At 46.0% G+C, this 23,330-nt stretch overlaps 1 protein-coding gene across 1 annotated transcript in view; it reads left to right on the top strand.

Annotated features, from left to right (window-relative positions):
- The window catches only part of GABRB1 (gamma-aminobutyric acid (GABA) A receptor, beta 1), a 172,296-nt gene that overhangs the window by 34,171 nt on the left and 114,795 nt on the right, over window positions 1–23,330 (top strand). The window lies entirely within an intron of this gene.

Genomic DNA, 23,330 nt, shown 5'->3' with positions numbered 1-23,330 from the left:
TCCAAAATAATGTCCTCAATGTACATTGTGCTTGTCAGAAGAATCCACCCACTCTCTTCCTTCCCCCTCCCAAGATACCTGGAAAATAAAACGTTGGTCTCGAAGCTGCAATGGGACTTCAATTTTGTTTTCTCTGTCTCTTTTCTCACCCCCCTCCCCAACAGAGGAGAAGCAGCCCCAGAGAAGGAAGACGAAGCTCTCTGTGTGAAAGAGACAGGGGGGCAGGCTTGTCTTTGTACCCCTCCCACACAAAGCAGGAAGCAGTCACGGAGCTCTGTGTGTATGAGTGAGAGGGGGGAGGGAGGCAAGAGGCAGGAAGCAAAAAGGCACTGAGAAAGCTGAGAAAAAAGCAAGCTAGGTTGCAGCTGCAGGAGCAGCACTGGGAAAGGAAGCAAGAGAAGGAAGTTGCTTGGGGGGGGGTTGAGCAATGTGTGGGCCGGAACCGGCCCATAGGCTGCATGTTTGACACCCATGCCGTAGAGACTAGGAGAAATTCCAAGAGTTTCATTGTCAAGGCAATTTTTTTCTCTTGTTCCTCAGTTTCTTGAAGGCAGGATATTGGCACTGGGAGCAGGGAATTTCCCACTGACCCCAGGCAACTGGGAATTCCAGCAGTTCCCCAGCTTCTTACAGCCCCTTCCCGCATGGCTTTTTTACTTGCCGGTTCCATGAACTCCAGCATAGTCTTTAGGGATGATCAGATGTGACCACCCCTTTTTCACCAGCAGAAAACGTTGGTCAGATCCAACCCCATCAGTACATCAGAGTTTAGCATTTGAGAGCTTTTGGCTGAACTTTATATTCCACAGTCTTAAAATCAGTTTGTTCTTTTACTTACTTAATAGACTACAGCAGGAAACCATAGTTTTGTATGCTGCATAATAATCTTTGCTATTACAATATTTCACACACATCCTAAGAGGCGGGTGGCAGTGCACTCATACGATTTTGAATTATGGTCTAGTGTTTGGCATCTGGCCACCCACAGAGATACAAATCTCTTTTAACAGAAGAAGCATTGCTGTGTTCTTTCTGCCCCAACAATATTTATAGTCGTTTATTATAAACATGAGTCAGTAGGGGATATTTTTTTGTCACACAGCTCTTACTACATGAACTGCATTGAATTAGGAAATCATCTTTAAAGGAAGAGAATGAAGTGCCATCTGGACTTGTTTTTCAACACAAGCACCCAGGTCCTTTGATAAGAGGTAACACTGTTTCATTAAACCATTGATCATTGTCCCGACAGCAGATTGGAAAACTGTTCTCCTGCACCAGCAGTCACTCATTGGTCTTTTACTGAGTAACCTCTAATCCTGTACTGCTAAATGGCTTGAAAACTGTGGCCAAGAAAATTTCTCACACAGTTTTCTTCCATACATATATACAAACAAAGCGGAAAAACCCTTAAAACTGTTCAAAAGAGAGCCAGTTTGGGGTAGTGGTTAAGTGCGCGGACTCTAATCTGGGAGAACCGGGTTTGATTCCCCACTCCTCCACTTGCACCTGGCTGGATAACCTTGGGCAAGCCGTAGCTCTGATAAGAGCTGTTCTTGAAAAAGAGCAATTTCTGTCAAGAGCTCTCTGAGCCCCGCCTACCTCACAGGGCGTCTGTTGTGGGGAGGGGAAGGGAAAGGAGTTTGTAAGCCGCTCTGAGACACCTTTGGGTAGTGAAGGGCGGGGTATAAATCCAATCTCCTCCTCCTCCTCCTCCTCCTTCTCTTCTTCTTCTTCAAAATCAACCTCAGAATTGCTGTTTGCTTAAATGATGATGGGAAGGCCCAGGGATCTTTTTGTAGCAGGTACTCATTTGCATATTAAGCGACACACCTTTAATGTAGCCAATCCTCCAAGAGCTTACAGTAGCCCCTGTAAGAAGAGCTCTGTAAGCTCTTGGAGGATTGGCTACATTAGGGGTGTGTGGCCTAATATGCAAAGGAGTTCCTGCTACAAAAAGAGCCCTGCGCGAGTCACACTGCAGTGACGTAAAGCAAATTTTTATCCCCATAGATTTCAGTGGGATTTTATTGTGCATAATTGCACTGTTGAGTACAGCAAATAGAATTATAGTGTGGGAAGGGGCTCATACAGGCCATCTAGTCCAGCCCCCTACTCAGTACAGGACCAGCCTGCCCTAAAGCATCTCCGACAAGTGTTCTTATAGCCGCTGGTTGAAGACTGCCTATGAGGGGGAGCTCACCACCTCCCAAGTCAGCCAATTCCACTGCTGAACTAATCTTACTGTAAAAAAAAATAATCCCTAATATCCAGCCAGTACTTTTCCACCTGCAATTTAAACCCATCATTGCAAGTTGTGTCCTCTGCTGCCATCAGGAACAGCTCACTGCTCTCCTCTAAGGGGACAGCCTTTCAAATACTTAAATACTTCCTCTGCCACTCTGCTGCCACAGTTGGTCATAAGAAATAGTACAGCAACTCCAGAGTAGGTGGGATTTTAAAATGGTGTTGCAGTTACACCGTAGAAGTTTAAAATCTGGTACTAGGTGCCTGTTCTGCATTCTCCCCCGCCCCGTATCTAAGAAGGGATTCACCAGGATTTGGACCCTTAATTAGCAGAAATGAAATAATGCAAAACTAACAAATTATGCAAATGTGCATGTGTTTAAATGCATATAAAGCTTCAGGGTTCAGGTCCCATGGATATATCTCTCCTTATATATAAAGCCGTAGTCCAACATTCCAAAATGCACTCCTTTAGTGTTTGGCCGGAAGAACTGCCACTCAGAAGACGCTGGCTGGGTTGACTGGCTGCATTGTGCAGTCCCGCCCAGCGTTTCAAGGTCTTTTGCATATGGAAGCTGATTGGACCTCACTCCATTCCACACCTCAAACTCCCCCCCCCAAGACAGTTGGAATATGGGACCTGGTGTATTCTGAGGAGGATGTCAGCTGCTTTGGTTCCCACTGCAGGGAAAAACTGCCCTTTCCCTTGGCAGAGGCTGTGGGGGGGGGATGTAAACCAGAAGACAGACAGGCAGATCAAGGTAGGCTGATGGTTGCGTGGAAAGGACATAGGGTTGCCAACTCCAGGTTGGAAACTTCCAGGATATTTTAGGGATGAAGCCTGCTGAGGGTGGGGTCTGAGGAGGAGGAGGAAGAGGGGGACCTCAGACAGATACAATGCCATACTGCCCACACTCCAGACAAGCTGTTGCCAGTCTCCAGGTGACAGCTGGAGAGCTCTTAAAGCTTTGGTGCTCATTCAAACTGTTGCAATTTATCGACAGAGTAGTGTTTAGGAAAATCTTTAGGAATTGTTTGGTGCATTTACGATGGGGCTCCTGGGGAACTCTTGTTGCCAATCTTGGCCCAGCAGCCATCAAACCATTCTCTTCAACCCCCTGCTGTGCAGCTGACTTGCCCTCTTCAGAATCCACCCCCCAAACCTCCAGGTATTTCCCTCCTTAGAGCTGGCAACCCTACATTCCCCTCAGTGCCTGTTGGTAGGCAACTAAGCTTGGTCCTGTCACCTACTTTGGCCTTTGGGAGAAAACACATTGGGGCCAGTCCTGATAGGGTTGCCAACTCCAGATGGGAAATTCCTGGAGATTTGAGGGATGGAGCCTGAAGAGGGTGAGGTTTGAGGAGGGGTGGGACCTCAGACAGGTACACTGCCATAGACTCCACCCTCCAAACCAGTCAGTCCCACATAGGGAACCATTGTTGCCAATCTCCAGGTGAGGGCTGGAGAGCACTCAGAATTACAACTGCTCTGCAGAAGGGAGGGCAGAAGTCAGCTGAAGTCAAAGGGGCAGATAATGGTAGGTTGATGGTTAGCTGGGAAGGAGATGGGGTTGCCAACTCCACCCTCCAAACCAGCCATTTTGTCCTGGGTAACAATTGCTGCCAATCTCCAGGTGAGGGCTACAGATCACTCACAATTACAACTGCTCTTCAGGTAGCAGAGATCAGTTCCTCTGGAGAAAACAGTGGACTCTGTCATTATACCCTGCTGAGGTCACAATTACAACTGCTCTTCAGGTAGCAGAGATCAGTTCCTCTGGAGAAAACAGTGGACTCTGTCATTATACCCTGCTGAGGTCACCACAGCAAATTGACACTGTTTGCCCAAAGCCAGAGCACTCCCCCAGAGCCTCTTTCTAGATCTCGTTGTATTGCTTTCACAACAGGCTTTACTGCTAGTATATATATATTTACATGCCCAGAGTGTGCTCGGCGCAGTTAATGGGATCGCTGTATAGGACTGCACAACTGGTCCCATCTTGCAGGCACTCCTGTGCCATATTCCCCCACCCCACCCCATGTGCTATTGATACTGTATAGGATTCTGCCCCCAAGTCTGTCCAGGTATGAAAGGGAATCCTATACTTTTCAGTACATTAACCAACAACCCAGAAAGGTAGGCTACCCTCTCTGGATTTCAGAACAATTTGCCACCAGAACCTTTTCAACTAGAGCTCCCTCTCAGCCTAAGAGCAAGGTTCAGACTCTTAGCTGGCATATGGAACTTTAACACATTAGCAACTCTACTCAGAATTGCACAATATTTACCTAGGTAGCGTCTGTGGTCAGTGTTTAGGCTGCATGATTTAGCCTTGGAATCCAGTTACCACATCAAAGACAAGTTAGAAACAAGAATAATGTTTATTCAGTCAGAGCTTAGCAAAATAGACTATAAGTTTACAAAATAAGAAAGCCTAAGGCGATTTGATTTACTAAACATAATGCTTCATAGTCCATCTACAGTCCAAATAGTCCAAGGGATTTTGAAGGGAAATTCCATCATTGCACTCCCTGTGCTCTAAGGCACAAAGCAGTCCTTTGTCTCTTCCAGGGAGCACATGTCCATGTGCAATAACAGGCAACAACAGGAAACCAAGAAAGCAAGAGCCGAACAGAACAAGGGACAGAGAGAGTCCCTCTCATTGGGTCTGAACAGTTATAGTCCAATTTCAGTCTCAATCAGCTGTGGCCATTAGCCAATTGGAGTGGACATAGGTGTGTCCAATTTGTTAGTTGTCATGGGTACAACTGGGGATAGGCTGGAAGTTTGGAAACTCCCTCTGTAGTCAGGTGACCCACCCTCCAGCCTTCCCCATCGGCTACGTGCCTTCTGGCATGCTGGCCTAGCTTCCAGCATGCAAGTGTGAAGAATGTGGGTTTATGGCATGCAATTGAGGCCATGGGGCCCACCATTTGGCTTGTAACAGGAAATAAGGCACAGCCTGTTACCAAAAGACAGGAGAATGCAGGAGACACTTAGAAATCAATATTTCTATACAGATACGCCACTGAAAAATCAACATGTTGTGCTGGTTAGTTTTGCTGGGGTTCACATCCCATGCCCCCTGGCCAGTAGGCCTCCTGGGAGTTACACCGTAGAAGTTTAAAATGCCTTAACTCTGACTTCCGGTCTATGGCTTCAGCGATGGCGGAGGCTCTCTCCTGAACGGGGGAGGCATTCCGCGCTCCAGGGGTGCTGGAGGGGTGTCACCTCAAGTGGCACCCCCAGGTGAGCCTCAGTGTGGGGCTCCAAGCCGGGGGCGCTTGAGGGGCGACCTCTTCCACGGCTTGAAGCCGGGGAATTGAGGCGCTCCTCCCTGCCCCATTCGGTCCACCCCCTGAGAGGCTCGGTTTTTACCGAGCATAGCTGAATGCCGATCAGGACAAGCAAGCGGGTCAGCGAATGAAGCATGATTAAAAGGAGTCTGTGATCAGACTGTCAAGGAACTGGAGAATGAGACGAGCGAAGAAGCTTTAAAAGTGAGTTCCGATCCCCCCCCCACCCTCAGCGGCGTCGGGAGGAATCCCAGACGTAAACAAACCGAACTGTGATTTAAAGAGACGGGGAGGGGGAGAAGACAATTAATCACTCAAGCGTGCCAGAGACTTAGCTGTTTTTTGCGGATAAACCAGCACTTGCTGAAGAAGTGTGAAAAAGCACTCTTTAGTATAAACAAAGCGGAAAATGGCCGGCGTCCGAGGGAGAGGAGTAAGAGGGGGGCGTGGTTCTCAAAGTCCGAGAGTGGAGGAAGGAGATGTTTTCTCCACACTAACAGAGCTGCTTCGGCCCATTCATGAAAGACTCGATGGCCTTAACCAATTGATTGCTGCCTCAAACCAGAGCATGGCAAAACAGCAACAGCAGATCACCGAGCTTGTGAAAAAATCGATCCAAACTGATGAAAAACTTAAAGAGACCACACATGATGCTAAAAAGCTGAAGAAAAGAGTTGGTCTGATGGAACAAAAGCAGGATCTACACGAAAGGAAGCTATTGAACCTACAAATGGACAAAGCGAATAAAACCCTTAGATTCCAAGGGGTGGCTGAGACGACAGGAGAAATTTTGAAAGATGTGGCAGCTGAGCTAATCGCTCTATCGCTCGGCATTGCAACGGCTGAAGCGCATGCAGAGATAGAAGTGACATATCGTTCTTACTCTAAATATATTAAGCAAAACAAACTGCCGGGCGAGATCGTGGTCAAATTTCTCCGACGACAGACAAGAGATGATATTCTCAAAGCAACAGCAGACAAACCCCTGCAAATGGGATCAGCAAGTATCAGGGTCCTTAAGGACGTTCCATTTGAGGTTCGACAGAAAAGAAAAGCGTACAAAGAACTCATCTCAACACTTCAGATCAACCAAATTCAATACTCCTGGCTTTTTCCAGAAGGGGTCCAATTCAAATATAGAGACAAAAGAGAAAAAATCGACTCGGTGTTAAAAGCAGAAGAACGGTTGAAGCAATTCTTCGGACAGAAAGAGGAAGAGCAGCAAGACGGAGGAGGCCAGGCAGCCGACCTGGAAGAGACGGACAGAGACCTACTTGGAGCAGAAGGAGGCACGGCCAGAGAAGCATATGACTTGCGGCTAAGAGTTGCCAAATAGCACTTATGAACTAAAAAGACTTATGGATGAGCTGGAAGAAGTCTATGTGCACACTGAGAAGAAATTAGATATACAACAAAAAGGACTAACTAATCTCCTAAATTCCTTGACTTAATGAAAGCATTAATCTTTATAACTAACTGCATACTAACTGTTAATGACCCTACTTTCTTGGGTTTTTAGTTATAGTGTGGGTTTTCTTTCTTTATACTGTTTGTATCCTGGGGTTTGTTATTTTAGTTTGTTATTTTTCCCCCCCTTCCATTTTTTCTCCCTCTCTTTTCTTTCCTTTTTGTAGTCACGTAGGTGTAATAAAAAATCAATAAAGCTACCCTTCGGGGGATTAAAAAAATAAATACAATGCCTTAACTCTGTGGCTCAATCACATATTTTTAAATGGAAAGTAGACAGAGGTGTGTGACCATCTGCCCCATCTGCTAATGAGTGAGCGGTCTACCCTGAATGATATAAACCAAGCATCCATTACTCAAGGGAAAGATTTTTTAAGAGAGAAAAAGGACAAGCAAAAGAGGTGTCAGAAGCCATTAGTGAGACTCCAGCCTAAAATAATGGTAGCTCCACTGAAAACTCTCAGATTTACTCAGAGGTAACGCAAAGAAGTGCTGTCCTATGGGAGCGCTCCCATCCCTTACCAAAGCTTTTTGGCAGTAATTTGGACTTGCCAACGCTACTAACAATATCGACCAGGACAGCCGTGCTGTTTGCTGTTTCTTTGAAAATCAATGTGAATTCTCCTTGGCACATCATTCAGTTTCTAAGTGGAATAAATTTGGGAGCAGAGTCTGAAGTCACACGGAACCGCTTGGAGCTCAGACGGGCTGTAATGAAGCGTGTCCTTCCTTTGGTCATGCACACTTCCTAGAGGCCTGGTTGTCACTTACATCACAGGCAATCCTACCCTATGTATTCAGCTGCTAAATTACAAAACTTCAATTTAAAAAGGAATAGCTGGAATATAGAAGAAGATGAAGAAGAGATTGGTATTTATACCCTGCCCTTCACTATGTCCTTTCCCTTCCCTTCCCTTCCCTTCCCTTCCCCACAACAGACACCCTGTGAGGTAGGTGGGGCTGAGAGAGCTCTGAGAGAACTGCTCCTGAGAGAACAGCTCTGAGAGAACTTGTGACTGATGCAAGGTCACACCAGCAGCTCCATGTAGAGGAATGGGGAATCAAACCTGGTTCTCCCAAATAAGAGTCCATGCTCCTAACTACCACACTACACCAAACTGGCTGAATGTATGACTGTTCTCCAGCTATGCATAGCTTGTGGCCCACTCTTGGCTTGGTGGGTCACCAGTTTTGCAGGTCTCGCTTAAACCTTGCCTCATCTGTCAGTGAAACCAAATGAAGTTTTGCAGCGATGGTGCTCGGCACCTGATCTGTAGCCATCCATTTGAAGTGCCGGTACATCAACTTTCCAAATGTCTTGTGTGTTGTGGTGAGAAAAAGTTCTGAAATAGAGCGGGATCTAGAAAAGAAAACTTCATTTTAAGTTTACCCTTTTCATAGCCTGTAAAGGGCTCCCTGTTATGAAACTGTTGGTGACAGGCACCAGTTTATCCAGATATTTATACCACACTTTCCTCCCCATTGGGACCCAATATGGCTGGCAACATAATTCTGTTGGAACATACAAGGTCTGTAGTGCACCTTCTTGAAGAAGGTCAGAAGCACAGCCTATATGGGACAGCTGAAGGACTGCTGGTTAGCATAGATAGATGAGGGACTTCCCACAATTTCACAGGATGTCCTTCCTGTCTCCTGATTGGTTCTTTGGAGGCTTCCTGCTCCAAGCCCCCCCCTCGTTCCTGTCTCTCACAGCAGTTAGTCAGTTAGTTAAGCCTCTCTCTCCCTCCTCCTCTGTTCGATCAGAGTTTATTTCTTCTTTAATGAACCGCATGATTTTCTTTAAACATTTCTCTGCATGTTTAAACTCTGCCAACATGAAAACCCCTCCGACATTTTATCCTCTCAACAACAATCCAGTGAGGTAGGCTAGGCTGAGAGAGAGTGACTGGCCCAAAGGTCACCCAGCAACCTTCCAGGGCACAGCAGAGGTTAGAACTCAGGTCTCCCAGGATGGCATGGCTTCATTCAGAGTATGAAGGGACAGCTTCACGCCTGGGTATGCATGCAGACTAGGATAATCACATAGGTGGTTGGCACTATCCATTTTTTGGGGGAATAAACCTTGCTGAAAACTAAGGAGTCCAAGGGTCCCTTCCCTGCCAACTTGGTGTAATGGTTAAGTGTGCGGACTCTAATCTGGGAGAACTGGGTTTGCAGCTGCTGGATGACCTTGGGCAAGCCATCGTTCTGTCAGAGCTATTCTTGAAAGAGCAGTTCTAGAAAGAGCTCTCTGAGCCCCACCTACCTCACAGGGTGTCTGTTGTGGGGAGGAGAAGGGAAAGGAGTTTGTAAGCCACTCTGAGACTCCAAGTGAAGGGCGGGGTATAAATCCAATCTCTTCCTGTTGTTGTTGTTGTTCTCTTCTTCCTTGCTGCCATGAACTGGACCTCAACATCCCATAACACTGGCTATAATGCTGTGTTCTGGACCCACATAAAAACCGGCCAGTGGGGTTCATGGCATAAGAACATAAGAACATAAGAGATGCCAATGTTGGATCACGCCAAAGGCCCATCCAGTCCAACACTCTGTATCACACAGTGGCCAAAAATACCAGTGCCATCAGGAGGTCCACCAGTGGGGCCAGGACATTAGAAGCCATCCCACTGTTGACCCCCCCCCCAAGCACCAAGATGACAGAGCATCACTTGCCCCAGAGCCTCTATCTATACCTTGTGGCTAATAGCCACTGATGGACCTCTGCTCCATATGCTTATCTCATTCCCTTTTGAAGCCGTCCATGCTTGTAGCCGCCACCACTTCCTGTGGCAGTGAATTCATACAGGAAAGGGTGTTGCGAGGGCAGGGGCCTGCAAGGGCAGGCTGGTCAAGAGGGAAGGGCATCCGAGATGTGTCTTAGATGCCTTGGGTTGCCAACTCTGGGTTGGGAAATTCTTGGAAATTTGGGGGGGGGGTGGAGCCCGGAGAGGGTGAAGTTTGGGGAGGGGAGAGACTTCAGCCGGGTATGATGCCATAGAGTCCACACTCCAGAGCAGCCCTTTTTTTTCCCTAGGGAGAACTGATCTCTGTCGTCTGGATCTATTGTAATCTGGGAGGTCTCCAGGCTTCACCTGGAGGTTGGGTAATGGGAAAACACCGTGCTGAAACACACAGTTCCGATATGCTACCATGCCTTCATATATTCGTTTAAACCATATACTTAAATATACAATAGACCCTAGTGGATCTTATTAATTACAGTACAATGATAACAAAAACCTAAAGAACAATATATATCTTTGTAGAAAGGTCCACAGCTACAGAGACGAATACGCAGACAGGTGTCCATTTAATGAAGGAGGCTTATATTTAATTAGATACCACACAAGCTTAGAATGAAGTGGTCCCGTATTCCTCCTCCTATGGAGATGTAGACAGAATGGAAGCCAGAATACTAAATAATAAGCCATGAAAGGCAGGGGGGGGAAGTAGTTTTGGAGGAGACAGAAATTTGATTATTTCCCCCCTGCCCCCGCAATTGCACTAGCCTGAAACCAACGGGATCCTCTCTGATGCTCAAAGATTCCTAACAGTGCAGATGATTATGGATATGTGATCCTTACTGACACCGTGTAATTGTCACTGGCATTTTAAAAACCTCTCATGGATATTTCTTGCTGTAGGAGCTCAGGCTGGGGAGAATCCCTATCTGTTCCAGTGCTTCTTAACAGAGAGAAGTTAAAAAGATGGCATTATGAAGCACTGCGGATCACATTCTCCCATGTCACAGGGAACGAATCAATGATCAGATCAAAGGAAAGTAAGGTTTTCTCTGAAGCAGGGGGTCAGACACCCAAACACCTCTTCCTATTATCCTCTGTCAATGGCATTGCGCCTCCTAGTTCCCACAGACAGGCTCATACCCTCTTTGCTTTAATAGTCTGAAACTTCATGCAGCAATCTAGCACCAGAAAGGGTCATGGTACAGTGGTGAGAGTGTTGGACTACAGCTTGGTAAACCCCAGTCCAAAGCCCCATTCAGATGACCCTAGCTATACATTAGATCTTCTTTACATCCGCCCTTGCAATCAGATGTGCACTGTGAATTTTACATATACTAGAAATAAGGCCCGTTGTGGAAATAAATACAACGAGATCTAGAAAGAGGCTCTGGGAGAGTGCTCTGGCTTTGGGCAAACAGTGTCAGTCTGCTTTTAAAACATGAACCTGGGACCTGCACACCACCAGAATACAGCAGGTTCCATATGCAACTGACATTCCAACTGCCTTGGGGGGGGGGGGGAGTTTGAGGTGTGGAATGGAGTGAAGTCCAATCAGCTTCCATATGCAAAAGACCAGGTTGTCGCAGCAGTTGTGGTGTGGGCGGGACCCGGGCTTTGCCTTCTGATTGTGGCGATATATGCTGAGGAGCAGTGCCATCAGCCATACACTAAGGGAGTGCATTTTAGAATTAGAACTTTGGCACCCACTATTCAATTATATATAAGGAGAGATAGCCAAGTTTGGGCCAGTCTGTGGATCTCTAAACCCACAAATCAGGGCTGCACTGACAACGAAACAGATTTTCCTGCAAACTTGAAGAACTCTCCAGGTTTGCAGAAAAATCTGAAAATATTGAAAAAAATACATTGAGGGTGTATGGATATAGATAGTCCTGCCCTCCACACATACTCCCATAGCTGTGTGTAAAAGCCCAAGAAGTAAACCACATCATTTCTTCCTGAAGGCCTTTGTTTATTGTCACTGAGTTGACACTTCCTTATGCAGATCTGTAGAGCATCAATAAGTCTGTCTCTCTGCTCAGGGTTTGACTTCAGTGTAATTAAAATGGACAATGTGAACTTTGAGAAGACAGCTCTCAACACACATTGCAGCATGGGGAGAGAAATCCGCAAATGACCCCTGGGAATGTTTCTCCGCTGTAGTAGATGCTACTCCCAAGGGTAGTGATTGTGTCATCCATTCTAAGATCAAATGACTTAATAGTTATGAAAGAGTCATTTTAAATAGTGGGGACAGCTTTTTTGCCAAACGGATGTGAGAGCTCTGCCTTTCTGATATAACAATCCAGAGAATCAAGGACCTTGCATTTTCTCAGAGTGAGGATGAATATAGATCACCTTTGACAAATGGTAGCATGTCAAGGTATGAATGCAGCTTTTGAATGGCTTTCCAGAGTGAGGTATGCTTTCAATTTCTGGATCCTGGCAGGCATGTACATGGCTTTCTTTTAGAGGGCATTCAGTGGAAAGTGTGCCTGTTCCCGTACCATGAGAACAGAATCAACAACTAGGCCCATGTATGAACCGGAGATGTGTCAATACAATCCTAAGAAGAGTTACACCCTTCTAAAGTAATTTACTTCAGGGTGCTTAGGAGGGTCTAACTCTGACGAAGACAGACCTTATTGATGGGTATGTCTATCCAGCAAGACCAGAATAGTATACCACTAATACAGTTCTGGTTATTTAGGGGTGTCAAATGTATGGCCCGTGGGCCAGAACTGGCCCATCCAGGGCTTTTATCCAGCCCACGAGTAACTGGTCATTACCTTTATTGCCAGACGACATTTAGGTCCCTGTCTACTGTCCCGGTGCTAATGAATAATGGGCGGTGGGAGTGGGAGGGCGGGCATCAGGGAGATACTTTAAGGAATTACTGTAAGAGTGTTAATGTTTAAAGCATGTTTGTATTTTGAGTAAAAAATAATATCATTAATTAGGTTTGCCTGTGTCCTCTACAAAGCTCATATCTCTGGTACCTGGCATTACATTTGATGGCACACATGGACCGGCCTGACAAAGTAACATTTATTTCAGATCTGATTCTCATAACAAATGAGTTTGACACCTCCGTTTGAGATTTATTTGATAGTTATTTGAGATTTGCTTCACCATTACCTCCACTGCGGAATAACTATTTGTCTTGCTTTGACTTGTAAACTTGTTGTTTGAGAACGGACCTTTAGAGAATCTCAAGAGGTGCTTTTTATGCTTTCGCCTGTTTACGCTTCATTAAACCTTGTCATGTTTAATTTGCAGATCTGACACCTTATAATGAAGCATCCAGAGTGCCAAGCTTGAGAAATGTGTGATAATGCTATGTTCACTCTGTTGGACGCAGGAGTTTGATTCTATTTCCTCTAAACCTTTGGAATCAAACCAGCTCAAGACACTGTAAAATTTGGTTAGTTTAGACAGGGTTCTATGATCCACCAAGCTAATGTAGTCCACATGTGAAAAAAAGTAAACTCTATACTAGGGATTATTAGGGAAAGGACTAAAAATATAATGGACAGTATTGTAATGACCTTGTATAACTCTATGGCAAGGCCACATTTGGAATACTGTATATAATTCAGGTCATATCATCTCAAAAAAAGATATTGTAGAGCTGTAAAAATATATAGAAAAGTACAACCAAGGGGATGGAACACCTTGTCTATGAGGAAAAGTTAAAGAGTTTGAGGCTGTTCAGTGTAGAAAATAGGTGATTAAGGGGGGATAGTGCATACTTTTACAAAGCTGCGCTATCTGTAGAAAGTGCTTAGTGGCCCCGGTCACACGGAGCATTAGGCACGCTAGAGAGACGGAAGATAGGTGGATCGCAGAGCCGTGATCTCACCGCCACATCTGGGAAGCGTAGAGCTCCCATGGCTCACAAGAGGCTTCACTCCGAAGATGAGCTGTAAAAAACTAGTACCTCTGAGGTACTAGTTTCCGGAAACCGCGGGGCAAGGGCGGGCGTCAGATCACGTTTCCGGTGTTAGCTCGTGGCATCCGGCGCCCGCCCATGTCCTGTCGCAAAAAGTGGTTTTTTTGTCAAGTCTCCATGGGTGCGCACAAGCACCCAACAGCGCATGCGAACACTTGGGTTAAAAAAAACAACACAACCCCCGCGGCGCCACTTCTTTGCCGCACCGCAGGAGTGAGGTATGATTGGCACCTCCCCCCAACCACGGGACGTCGGGCGGGACGTTTGATCCGGCTGCCGCACGGTAGTTCGCTCCGGGGCAAACAGCCACACCTCCCCCCCCCGCGATATCCGGCCCGTGTGACCGGAGCCAGTGAGAACTTTTTCTCCCTCTCAGGTCTGATGAAGGGAGCTTTGACTCTTGTCTTGAAAGCTTATGTTGTGTACTGCCTCTTTAAGAGGCTATCCCAGTAGGCCTCAGAGCAAGCAGGTGAGTAGGAGGGACTCAGGGCTTCTCTTCTCAGTCTCTCTGCTAGCGGTCTGCAGGAGGGCAGGGAATATTAAGGATCTGCAGAACCAGGCCAGGACAACCCTACCTAGAGCTCTAGAAACAGCTTAGTGTGATTCCTTATTCCAATAGCCAAGTTGCCTGGCTTACAGTTACTATTAATAAAGAGGTCTTCAGCCAAACAGAACTGGGTGTTTGTTGTGTGTGCTCCACTACTTAATAGCTTATATCCCCAAAACTTTGTTGGTCTCTAACGGACACAGATCTAGCTGTTCTGCATGGCTGCCCTATGAAACTGTCACCAAATATTGTCTCCAAAATTAATAGTACGATGAAGACCTCTTGCTTTTGCTACACTGACAACACTACATTCTTTCTTATGTGGTGAGAGTGCTCATGAGATATAAAATATTGGGAAAGGATTGTGGAAAGCATTTCAGATTGCTTTCAGATTGTTTTAAGATTGCTGGTACAACCAGAATCGTTACTCTTAAATTATATCATGTGTACATATCCCATCTCCTCACCAAGAGCTAGTTCTGTATGCAGTAACAACTGTTTGTATTTTCTGTGCCAAACACTGGAGGAAAAATTCCCTTCTGAGTTAAAAACAGTTGTTAGAGAAATGGTGAATCAGATGGATGACTGATTTAAAGTTTATGTACATTATATGCATATTTATAGCTTGTAATTTTTCAAAACAAAACAATGAAAAAAGGTTCCCGGGGACCTCTGTGAGGGGAGGGGAAGGGAGGGTTTGGGGGGGAAATTCAAGATGGCAGAAGACTGAGGAAAATCTCCTCAGAATAGATGTTTTGCTTCGAAGTATGAAATCATTGGCTTTTTCTGGTTTTTCGCTAGATCTTTCATGTTTCTTTGATGCACTGGCCTTAATGGCTATAGAGTCCTTTAAAATATTGAGAAGAGTCACCAGGGAATTTCTTGTTTCTGGGAAGGCCTTAAAAATAAATACATTTTCTTTCAAAAATATGCCCCATGATACTCCACAACCTTTACCACAAGATTAGAAATATTCTTAAACCTATGCTTTATGAGCTTGCTTACTACCATTTGGATTTTGTATCAAATGTATAATAAGCACTGTGCGGTAACTGAAAACCATTTACCAATGAAAGATGCAATTCACTGGAGAATTCTCTTGGCATGTTAAATTGGGGCTTGCACAGGAGAAATGATAGCATATGTGGGACATATGGCTTTGACGTGATTTCCTTCCTTTGTAAAGTGGTTTGCCAAGTATTGCTAGACTGTTTGCAATAACATTACCTTGCAATCCGTCCAGGAGTAAGGTGGCAGCAGACTTAAATCTCTCTAAAATCAGTGGGATTTACACTCTACTTCAAGTTATGTGTAAGGAAGACACTTACGTGGATCTGTCTCATTTTTTAACGCCTGCTGTCTGTTGTGGGGAGAAACAAATGGGCAAAAATCAGTATCTTTTTCTCAAAGGATCTAGTAGACTAAAAAATCAGTTTATTTTATGGGATTGCCTAAAACTGGCAGGTTTAAGTGCTTTATTAGAAGCCAAACTAGATGGGAGGCAGCCCAGATTATACCAAATTTGGGGGGGGGGGAATAGGTGGGCAATAAAGGGCAGCATGAGCGGATAGGTGGGAGGGGAAGCTAAAGGGTTTGATTTATTTGTTTCTTTCTGTTTATACTCTGCCATTCTGCTCAAGGGGGCTAAAGTAATTTACCTCATTCTCCTCTCCTCCATTTTGTCCTCACATCAACCTTGTGAGGTCAGTCTGGCTGTGAGACTGTGACTGGCCTAAGGTCATCCAGAAAACTTTTATGGCAGAGTGGGGGATTTGAATCTGGGTCTCCCAGAGCCTAGCCCAATGCTTTAACCACTGGACCACGCAGACTCTCCTGCCGCTATGTGTCCATCCTCAGTCCCCCTCAAAAAAGCCATTTTCTCTGCCAGCAAGGGTTATGGAGCCACACTGGGGACAATGGCTTAATAAATATGCTGAGGAGGTATGACACCCAACCAGGGGAAAGACTGGTGTAGTGGTTAAGTGCGCGGACTCTAATCTGAGGGGACCGGATTTGATTCCCCACTCCTCCACTTGCAGCTGCTGGATGACCTTGGGCAAGCCATAGTTCTGTCAGAGCTGTTCTTGAAAAAGAGCAGTTTCTGTCAAGAGCTCTCTCAGCCCCGCCTACCTCACAGGGTGTCTGTTGTGGGGAGGGGAAGGGAAAGGAGTTTGTAAGCCACTCTGAGACTCTGAGTGAAGGGCAGGGTATAAATTATTTATTGGTTTATTTGATTTTTACCCCACCCTCCCCGCCAAGGCAGGCTCAGGGTAGCTTACACAAGAAGCAATAAATAACATAATATAAATATCAGTATAAAATACACAAAAATTGTTAAAATCCAATCTCTTCTTCTTCTTCTTCTTCTTCTTCTTCTTCTTCTTCTTCTTCTTCTTCTTCTTCTTCTTCTTCTTCTTCTTCTTCTCATTTCCCCCTGTCCCTGCCTACCATCCATGCTATATTATGTCTCCCCACCAATACTTTGTAGAAATTGGTGGTGGCCCAAACCTGGTAGATCAGTCTACTGGCATCATGAATAGTTTGGCCCTAGGTCCAGAATTTAAGCTGTTACTAATAGGAAAAAATATATAGAAGCTAACAAAGTATCACAGTTCCCCCACAAACTGGCTGACACATTTAAAGATGACCTTCCTGCACATCATAACAGTTCATTCAGATTGCCCTCAAGTAAGAATGTAAAAGCCTGATAGAATCAGATCCAAATTCCCTCTAGACAGACCAGCATTCTCTGTATACCAATGATTAGTTAGATGCTCCTGGGAAACATCTGAACAGTGCCTAGTGGTGAGAGCCCCCCCCCCCCGGTTATGTACCCTGGTATCTCGTATTCTGAAAGAGTAGTCTCCATTTTGAAGTAATGCATTTAGCTGAGTCACATATAGGGATTGAATGAGTCTGCCCCTACATTTATCAATATTTCCACCAACAGTTTATCGCAACTCTGCTGCTGGGTACACTTCTGCTGCTGGACTATTTTCACCCATGTTAAATTACTGCTGGAAGAGCCACCACTATTTTACACTTCTGAGATCCTTGAAAGAGACCAGGAAAACTGTTTAGGAGCAGAGGACAACCATATCTGGGCTTCTGAGCAGAAATAGTTGGATTAAATGTTGTGCTGAATGCAGGGCCGGCTCTCTCACTAGGCCAGCTAGTCTCTGGCCTAGGGTGCAGGCTCATCCAGGGTGCCAACTGCCCTGCTGCCGCCCCCCCAAAAGCCCCCACCGTCCCTGCCCAAAGCCGCTGCCCTGCCTCAGCTCGCTGCAGCGCTCATGCTGCTTGCTGTGCGCCTGCCCCAACTCATGCACAGCATGCCCATTGGTCCGCTGGCTGCTGCACGGCTGCACGGCTATCACCGATACGCCCCCGGCGCCCTCTGAGCCAGCCAACAACAGTCACACTCGCCGACGCCGGCAGCAGCCCCAGCCAGCCATTAGCCAGCCCAGCCCGCAGGGAAGGTAAGTTCATGAGCTGGCCCTGGGGGGTGGGTGGCAGGGGTGGCGAGGGTGGCGGCAGCACTGGGGATGGGCGAGGGGGATGGGCGAGGGGCGAGGGTGGCAGCAGCGGCAGGGGGAAAGCGGCGGCAGCGGCACCCCGAAGACTTCCAACATGCTTCCTGCAGGAAGCCGGCGAAGCAAAAGTGCCGTCGCCGGCGTCAAGGTGGGGGGTCAGATTAAGGCTCCCTTGAAGCTGTGGCGTCTCCTGAGCAAAAAATCCTACTTTGTGAGCTGCTGGCATTAAAGGTCTGAGCGGGCGATTTGGCTGCTGCATGAAATAGGGGGCGGCTGGTCTCAGGGAGTGTCTGCACGGGGGGGAGGGGCAGATTAAGGCTCCCTTGAAGCTGTAGCGTCTCGTGAGCAAAAATGCTACTTTGTGAGCTGCTGGCATTAAAGGTCTGAGTGGGCGATTTGGCTGCTGCATGAAATAGGGGGTGGCTGGTCTCAGGGAGGGTGCATGAATTAGTTTGCTCTGGAGCCACATCCTTCCTGAGCTGAGGCGTGCCTCCCCCCTCCCCTCCCCCTTCAGTGGCGGCGACAGCAGGAGGAGGAGGCGGTGGCGGCAAAAGGATGGCTGGGGAGGCAGGCGAGGTTCTCCTGCACGGCGCTGCCTGGTCGCCTGCCGGAGGAAGCCCCCCCACACACACAAGGAAGGTCACTGGTTTCGGGTGGCGCTGCAATTTGTGCACAACCCCCGCACACTGCCCCGCTTCTCTCCCCACACACACACACTAAAGGGAGAAGCTGGGAGAGGCCTGTGCGGGAGCTTGCACACCAAGCCAGGGGTTTGCAGCTTGGAGCGCACGGCCTCCCCCGCCTGGAGGCACAGGGCAGGCGGCCAGGTGGGCGGAGGGGGCAGTCCAGAGGAGGAGGAGGGCTTCCGTCTCTCCAGGCTCTGCCTGGAGGTTGGCAACCCCATAATTGGGTGCGCGGGAGGGGCACCAGAAGGTAGCCCCGCCCAGGGCACAAAAAACCCTCGGGCCAGCCCTCACTGAATGTGAAGTGGAAATAAACCACCGTCGTTCGAAAACGGCACAAACATATCCTGGCTGATGCGTACAATTTCTTAGATAACTTGACTTCTTGCACAGCCAAACTGAAGGGTCTGCTCCATACATGCAGATCCACACAGAATTCAACCATATGGCAAAAGGTAGAGCCACTGACGGGTCTTCCACATGACAATCTTATGTAGGTTCCACTCTATTCTATTTTGTGAAGAATGGATCCATTTTTCCACACCCAAATGTGAAACAGCTAGACCAGGCGAAAGCAGAGAGGCAGTCTGTGTACCTCTGATCTCAGCAACGTACAAACTTCTGAAATCAGATGCAAGGTGATAGCTTTTTCTGAAAGTAGACGTGAAAAGTTATACTCCTGTGATCTAAGTGCCTGCCTCTCTGTCCTATTTTGATGGGGTGCAGGGTCCACAATACAAGCCCAGCCTTCTGGCATGTAGCAAAGGCGACCAACTGCAGGTAGCTATTAGCCAGGTGCTCCTCTCCAAGAGCAAATGGCAAGACGCAGAGCAGCAGGTAGTGAAGCAGATCAGAAGAAGACTCTGCAGGACCAAGGACAGCTCCAAAGCACCAAGTACCAACAAATTGCAGAGCTGGGCTGAGGCTTTATTTATTTCTATGACCCTGAACAGATTCCCCTTAAATCATGTGGTGCCTCAGATGAGGGAGGGGACAAAATGGCTTTGAGCATTCACCATATTACCAGGGAGTTACAGCTATACACTCAGTCTGGTCAGACTTCTGGGTCCAGGTTTGTGACTATGGCTGTTTCCCAAAGAGAGGGTTTTGGTTAAATGTGGAGCATATGGTACCTCTGGGTCTGTTTCTCTGGATGCCTGTAAGAAATACCCAAGGCAAGGGCCACAATGCACAGCTTCCAAGTGATCAGGTATTTGCACGCTAGGTCATTTTGAGCTTGAACATCGCTGTGTTGGGATCACAAAATACAACACTTAGTCACCTAAGTTTAATTCTGGGTATAAGCTTTTGTGTGCATGCACACTTCTTCATTTCTTTTGAACTATGGTGCTGGAGAAGACTCTTGAGAGTCCCTTGGACTGCAAGAAGATCAAATCAGTCAATCCTAGAGTCGGACTCGACTGTGTGACTGAACAACAACAACACTTCTTCAGATGCACATGAAAACTTATACCCAGAATTAAACTTTGTTGGTCTTAGAGGTGCCACTGGACTCAGACTTTGTGCTCTTGTAATTTTTAGTTCATGAAATTCTCTGGACTGAGGCTGCTAAGAAAAAACAATAACACTCCCTGCCTTTATCATCTCTTCCCCATCGAAAAAAAATCTGTTGATGTCTTTTTTTTTGATGATGCTAACTATGACTTATTTGCATTTGTCTCTGTAGGATAGTACTAGTATTTCCCCAGTCATCTCAGCAATTATAAGCTATGGTGCATTTTGGTAAAGTGACGGGAAAGATCCTAAATAGCTGCTGCAAATAAAAATTGTTCCCATCATTTGTCTATTTTTCTTTTCAACACAGACAATGTCCCACAAAAAACCCTCCGTGAAAATAATTTCTTAAAATTCCTGCTTACTTTCTTTCAAAAGAACTGAGCAAGGAAATCCTTGTGACCTCAGATCCCACAGGAACTATCTATCCAAGATTAGGGAAGATTTGTATAATGTTTGCATAATTTCCAGCCTTCAATCATCTAGGAAGCAGAAATAATGCTCTATGACTGATATGGCCATGCACTTCTGACAGATCTCAGGGAATTCATGGCTACCCCATGGGCTGAAATTGGTCAGTGAATACATTATGAAAGCCTTTTCCCAATTGTTAATCCATTCATGAAAAATAATGCCTTTTCACAATAAGGTCTATGCTTAGTGTCTTTTTAAAAATGTGTTTACACAGGATATTTAAGTATTTTTAGTTTGACCAGTTATGTCCTCATTCAATTCACAGATATTACTGCAGGTTCAGAACATTTATATTCGAAGACAGACACAATATTTAGATCCAGATCCATGGAGCCGTGGGGAACATGCCTTGCACACAAAAGCTCATACCTTGAATCATCCTTTGTTGGTTTTAAAGGTGCCACTGGACTCTAAATTTGTTCCACAATATTTAGAGCAGATGTAGATGGATATAGACACCTGTGATGTGAATCTGGCTTCCTAACTTGCCTTAAAAAGGTAAAGGTAAACGTTTCCCTTGCTCGAAAGCCAGTTGAATCTGGCTCTAGGGGGCGGTGCTCATCTCCATTTCCAAGCCAAAGAGCTGGTGTATCAGACTTTAGTCCAGCCCTTTCCTTTATATATACCAGGCAAGCTATAACTGCTCCTGGAATTAGGGGAGGAGTTTTGGTCATGACATGAAGAAGAAGAAGAGAAGAGATTGGATTTATACCCCACCCTTCACTTGGAGTCTTAGAGCAGCTTACAAACTCCTTTCCCTTCCCCTCCCCACAACAGACACCCTGTGAGGTAGGTGGGGCTGAGAGAGCTCTGACACAAACTGCTCTTTTTCAAGGACAGCTGTGCCAGAGCTTGTGACTGACCCAAGGTCACATCAGCAGGTGCAAGTGGAGGAGTGGGGAATCAAACCCGGTTCTCCCAGATTAGAGTCCGCACACTTCACCACTACACCAAACTGGCTCTGACATGGGTGATAGCCAATTGATGCTTTCCACCACCAACGTTTCTGCATTCTAGCTAAACTGCTTGAAAAACTATTTCCAAAAGGTCATCCCAGGAGAGAAAAATGTATGCTTACAGAGCTGCAGAAGTGTATGCAATGGTTTCTACAGCTATTACAATATATCCATATTCCTGTTCAATAAACACAGAATTATAGGTTAGCAATAGGGTGATATCTACAAATAAGACGGCGCCAAGGAACAACTGCTAGTTTTAGTGCAAGATGATGCAAACGCTGTACTAATAGATTAATCAGGTTTGTTAGGTCACAAGGCTGACCTGCAGGAAGTGGAAGACGCCATTTGCAGATCCAATTGATCCAGCCGAGTTCAGCTCAGTCAGATTCTCTGGTCTTGTTTTCTGCATCTCTTTGGTTGTCTCTATGATTCACCAAGGAAGGAGCAGAGTGGATGGCATGTATCCAACTACCCGTGGATTTAACAGAGTAGGACCTTCCCCTGCTACTCACTTAACCACCCCCATGGTGTTCCTGGGGATCAGCATACCCTCTGGAATGGCATAGGGGGAAAGTGGGGGGTCTGGGTAGATGGAGAATCAACAGAAACTGCTGGCCTCATGGAAGCACCATCCAATCAAAGGAACTGTGTGCTTGGATACATGCCAGTACCCTATCTAGATTTCCATTTTATTGTCATGAATCCAGTAAAACTCTCCACACACAGTAAAGCTAATGTCAAATGTAAGTGTGGAAGAAAAGAAAATAGAGAAATGCTTTTCGTTTTGTTCAAAACTCAGAGCAGAAGAGCCCAGCACAAGCCTCCCCTTTCATTAACCGGGAGAAAATAATCTACCTGCTGAATAATACGTATTATAGCAGGAGATGCTTGCCACCCTCCATCTGCCAGTGGTAGATAGAACGAAAACCAGTTGGGATTTATAATATACATAGGTGAGAGTTTATGTATTAACACACAATATTTATAGTAATCTACCTTTTTCATCTTACAGTAGGGTGATGCTAGAGTACCTACTTCAGCAGAAAGCATTAAAGGGAGGGGAATGTGACTCCAGAGGTTTCAAATTCCAGCACAGCTGGATGAAAAGAGATTAATATAAATTACAGAGGCTTACTCTTGACTGCTGCCTGTCCACACCAATGGTGTGACTTGAAAGAGGAAAGGTAGGATAAGAACTCCTGTCTTGGTGGATTCAGACAAAACTTTTCTTTCTAGGAACTGACCTGTAGACAAAGAACTGACTTTATCGCCATGTTCTGAGTGAGCTTTTTATGCATCTACTTGTAATAATTGCTCCACTGTTGAACTTACCACAACCATGCCACAACAACCATAGGCATGTAGGGAATCCATTCACAAGACCCAATTCTCGGTAGATTTTGGTTGATTAAACAGAATTTGGGTACATCAAGCTGGCAATAATCATTATAAGAACATATGATTATGTTCGATGAGTTGAGGGCTAATTTAGTCACCCCTTTACTTAAAGATATGGAACTGCTAAATGTGCGAGTCCAGGTGTCATGGCTACTATCAGATACCAATGATCGTGTCACCCTCTCAGTGGCAAAATTCATAGGTGCAATAATCAAATATAAGAGAAATAATACTGAGTAAGGTCTTTCAAAATATTTTCTTTGATTCCAATTTCTGCTTAAGGTGATAGCCGTATGAGCAGTACTAGATGGATGGATGGATGGATGGATGGATGGATGGATGGATGGATGGATGGATGGATGGATGGATGGATGGATGGATGGATGGATGGATGGATGGATGGATGGATGGATGGATGGATGGATGGATGGATGGATGGATGGATGGATGGATGGATGGATGGATGGATGGATGGATGGATGGATAGATGGATAGATGGATAGATGGATAGATG

This window comes from Gekko japonicus, unplaced genomic scaffold (assembly GCF_001447785.1).
Source record: "Gekko japonicus isolate JY-2015 unplaced genomic scaffold, Gekko_japonicus_V1.1 scaffold682, whole genome shotgun sequence".
Taxonomy (NCBI): domain Eukaryota; kingdom Metazoa; phylum Chordata; class Lepidosauria; order Squamata; family Gekkonidae; genus Gekko; species Gekko japonicus.
Note: the sequence above shows the minus strand (reverse complement) of the source record. Positions and strands in the feature narration are given on the sequence as shown.